The following is a 5,000-nucleotide window of genomic DNA, read 5'->3' on the forward strand; positions in this document are numbered from 1 at the left end:
ACAGAAACCTCTGGATGTGCACATGAACAGATCAAAAAATTATAAAAAGGTAAGATTACTATGTAAATCAACATGTATGAAATCCATACAACATCTCGATAAACCGGGTTTCTGTGTAATGAAATTTTATTTTAGTAGGGATAGATCATCTGACACATATAATAAAGATATCTTTATTATCAGATATTCTGCATGTGACAGTGATATGTAAATTTTTACTGGGGTTTATTATGGGTATTTGGACTTGAGCCAAAAAAACACTTTTTATGCTCATGTTCTGTTTTTTTGCCCGTCTGTGGAATTGCCAGTTGTACGCATTAGACACGCCTCACTGCAGCATCCACACTGAAGCATGAGGAAGTTAGTCCTCTGACACACACAGGCTGTATCAGAGTAAACGGCTGCTTCTCACAGTACGGTCTCACGGTGCAGCGCCCGAGGGAAGATACCAGCTGCGGGACAGGCGCATCCCCACTGACGTCATCTAAGCAACTCATATGGTAGGTGATGGTCACTAGAGGGCACTGCTGAGACGATGTAAGTCTGCCTGACCAGGTGGAAGGGAGCCAATCATGTTCCACCACTGTGGACTCCCGGCCACTGTCAGATGCTGACACAGCTCAGGCAAAAGCAGTGCAAAGTAATCCGGTTCCGTGAGCTGTCAGCAGGGTGGAGCTGCCATGTGTTACTGATTCAGAGCCTTGTCCTCTGATTGGTACAAGAAAGCCTGTGAGTGACAACACATGGTAGCTCCACCCATTAAGCAGTTGATGAAGCCTCACTCTCCCCTCAGTGAGGGAGAGAAAGAGAAACAGGGCCTCACAGATAGTTCCACAAAAGGGTGATTTTCACTGACTTTATATCAAATTGCATGCTGTTATATTTAATGGTGCCACATGACATTCTCCCTGCTCTGCAATGAGCTTCCCAGCTTGGTGTCATTTCTGTTGTGTCAACTGTCAGTTTTTACCACGCTAAGATGGAAACCAATTCAGTACTCATGCACCAACCACATTTTTCCAACATTGTGACTTTAAAAAATCTGATCTCAACTGGCCTGTTTTTTTCTTATTTTTTTTTCTAGAATCATGTGATCATTTACATAACAATACAAGGAAGAATAAACACATGACTGACTAATAAAAAATGAGTAAATAAAAATCTGATATTTAATGACATATTACTCATTTTGTCTCATGAATAGTGTTTTTTAGCTAAGAAATCCTCTGGAGACACTTCCTGCTTGCAAGTGCTGTGGAGAGATTGGATCCAGCTAAACAGCCTACAGAAGCAATCAAAGTCTGAAGAAATCTTGACTCTACACAAGTCAATACCCTATGTATTATTTAAAGAATCTTCATTTTGTGGAGATTAATACCATGACCTGAGGTGTGGAACTGAAAATCAATTTTTAATATGTCCTGAACTGACATACACGTGCAAACACGCATTTTCTGTTGAATAATTTCCAGTAAAGCATCTGAAGTGTGTGCAGGTTGACTAATGATTCAATCATAGGATGGAAAATTAAAACATAAACACTTGTGTAGGCGTGTATCACAGTAATAACTTCATACTTCATACTGACTTTTTATAGAGAAAACATATGTTTAACCACATCATTGACCATGACACAGCCTGTATTTTTGGAGGGGGCTAAAATTTGTTGACATTATGCACGGTGTAGAGTTTGTAAAATAACCCGGGAGAGGTTATTGCAGATTAATGTTCCCATAATGCACTTGTGTGCTCTGGAAAGGGACTGGCTATCTCCTCATTTCTGAATCTCTTTCACGTCAGCATTGAGTTGTGGTAGAGGACCAAAGGGATGGTACACTGTAAAACATGTTTTGTCTATTTGTTTTCTTCTTGTTTATCTTTGGGATTTACTGAAATGTACATTTTCAAAGCAAGTTAAAACTTCCCCCTCCCTCTCCGTCTCTCTCCATCTCTCTCTCTCTCTCTCCCTCCTTCTCTCTGCTCAGTAAAACACAAGGTGTTTAATGTACAACACAGTGCTGGATAAGCCAGCCTGTAAGAGGAGACAGAGGCCTGCAGGTCACCTCTGTGTTGGGACTTCCAATAAGGCCTCGCTGAGCCACACAGGTCATTTACCAGTCCAGGAGCTGTATTCTCCAGACCATGCTGATGCTGACAGTCCTTTCCCCCACTCTGTTTGAAAAGCATCTTTTCACAGAGACAGATGCCTGGGGATCGGTATGCAGCAGCTCTTGGGTCAATAGTCTGCAGTCTGGATCCTCACACAGAACCGTAAACAATGTACATCTTCACCATCTTCATAATCGTCTTCATACCAATTATTAACAACCGCAAGCTCACCACACATGTAATACTCAGAATAAAAACAACATTCATCATTCACAACATTCACACATGCACACACACACACTCACATACACACACACTCACATACACACACACACACACACACGCACACACACACACACACACACACACACGCACACGCACACACACACACACACACACACACCATCATGAAGACCAACAGCAGAAACCTCCATCAGCAGCTGCAACAACAGCACAGCACACGGCATTAATCTCGTGGTCTGTATTTAACGCGTCGCTTTGGACAGAAACTCTGCCTTTCAGACCACAGGGGTCTGATCTCTGACTCAGCCATGACCTCACAGGACCCCGGCATCACCTGTTAGGCCATAACTTCACATCAAAGCTCAACTGCAGGCTTTCAAACACTTTTCCAGCTGAAAAACCGACGAACAGAAAATTATTTCTTGGAACACTTTCTCTCGGCGTTTATTGTCCATGGAATATGTTTTGTGAGGGACCCGAATTTGCATCAAAAAAAGTGAAAACCTGTGCAGGAGAGAATGGCTTTGTTCCAAAAGGACCCATTCTTTTAAATTCATGATGTAAAACAGCATTTATTTCCAGCAGTTTGATCTGTCAGTGTTGGCACATTTTTTGCGCTAGAGGTGCACGGTAGACCCTTTATCTTTGAAGCAGCGCAGAGCACTATTTTTTGTAATTACACATTAAACGCAATAACCACCATATTAATGCAGTGTGATTAAATCCACCCTGCAGCTTTGCAGCACACACGAATGCCTCATTTCCGTCATTCTGCTACAGCCCCATGGCTTCTACTAAAAAAATACCTCCCCTCCACCGCATTTTATTAAAGAACAGTTAGCTCAGAGAGGGATTCAGACACCAGCTCTGCTGCTCACCTCTCTCACGCTGCTAAACTGCTAGATGAAAAAGCAGTCCAACACAACCAGTTTAAATGACCTCCTGCAATTTTTGGTTTTTATCGTTAATGACCTATTACAAGCATGCGTAAAAAAACCTGATTGAGTAAAACAGGATCATTCCCCTACTCCCCTGAGCAGTGAGTGCTGTCTGTGTCCAGTCCTGTCCCTGGACAGCTCCATGTTCTCTCGTATCCTCCGCGTCTGACCCATGACCCCTCACCCCTGCTCTCCCTCCACTGGCTACAGCTAGTGTCTGTTTCTGGGCCTACTGGCTGGAGACAGGAGGAACTTCGCCTCATCTTCAACCCATCATCAGACTCTGCCCACTGGCCAGGTCACTCTGTCCTGCCTCAGGACCCCAGGCCATCCGCCCCCTTCCTGTCAGCGTGTCTCGGCCGTGTCCTCTGTCTGTCCTGGGCCCAGTATGGTGGAACGAGCTTTCTGAGGTCTTCAGGAGGGCAGAGTCACCTGCCATCTTCTGCTGAGGCTGGAGAACCACAGATCCTTCTGACTGTGCCTGTACCTCGGCCCCCCTACCCACGCATGACTCACCTTCCCCGTATGTTTGGTCTTACTGCGGTTTTACTACAGTTTATATGGAAACTTTTTATATGGGGTGTCCTGTTGTCTCACTATGGGGTATCCTGAATTGCCCTTATTAACCAAACCTAGTTGCCGCAGCACTTTTATGAATTATGAATGAATTTTTGAACTGTATGTAGAGCCTTTCCTACCATTTATAGTCTACCACTTTGCACTTTGCAAGCATATATAAGTCTGGATAAGAGCTTCTGTTAAATGACTAAATTACTAAATGCAAATGTCTGTCTCAGGTTCAATGCTCATGCTAGCACAGCAGAGACACTGGGATGTCCAAAATCCTCCAGAGTTGTTACCGTTATTGAATTATGGGGTGCAGCTCTTGCCTCCCTACCCCTCCGCCCGGACCATTTGAACACAGCCCTCAACCCCCACACCCTGTGTTTGAAGACAGGGTAACTCTATGTGAGAGAGACTCCCCTCCGAGGATCTGTCCTCTTTCTGATACTTAAAATGACATATCCAAGAGGCGCGCTCTTAAACACACACACACACACACTCATACACTCATGCACAGTACAACATGTTTAAAGCAAAGGCAAAATACTGTTATATAATTGTTCATCTTTGTTTTTAGTTGCTGTAGCTGCCCTTCTCTCTACACTTTCCCGTTCTCACTCCTGCTCAAACAATAGGATTTATTTACATGAAAAGGGAACTCACTTTGCAAAAGTCCTAAATACATAGATTAAGACATAACAGAGGAAAAAACCCCAGCTCCAGTCTGGCAGAATTTGAATGAGGAAAGTAGCAATCCTCAGTCCCCAAGAACGCAGATTTCAGAGAGATTTCAGATGTTCTAACCCTCTTTAGGCCCCACCCCCCTCACACCTCAGCCTGCTGATTCCACAAAGCCCCTTCACTTCGTATTGAAGCACTGTTTACATCTGGAAGGAGTGGCACTCTGGCACTCTGTCAGCTGACCTTTCTGAGCTTTACACACACACACCACACACACACACACACACACCACACACACACACACGCACACACACACACACACACACACACACACACACACACACACACCACACACACACACGCACACACACACGCACACACACACGCACACACCACACACACACACACACACACACACACACACACACACACACACACACACAGATTCTCGATTGCTCTCTTAAA

At 44.2% G+C, this 5,000-nt stretch overlaps 1 protein-coding gene across 1 annotated transcript in view; it reads right to left on the reverse strand.

Moving 5' to 3' along the window:
- The window catches only part of LOC118782140 (NT-3 growth factor receptor-like), a 162,754-nt gene that overhangs the window by 96,489 nt on the left and 61,265 nt on the right, over window positions 1-5,000 (reverse strand). The gene's annotated exons all lie outside the window — the stretch shown is intronic.

This window comes from Megalops cyprinoides, chromosome 8, assembly GCF_013368585.1.
Source record: "Megalops cyprinoides isolate fMegCyp1 chromosome 8, fMegCyp1.pri, whole genome shotgun sequence".
Classification (NCBI taxonomy): domain Eukaryota; kingdom Metazoa; phylum Chordata; class Actinopteri; order Elopiformes; family Megalopidae; genus Megalops; species Megalops cyprinoides.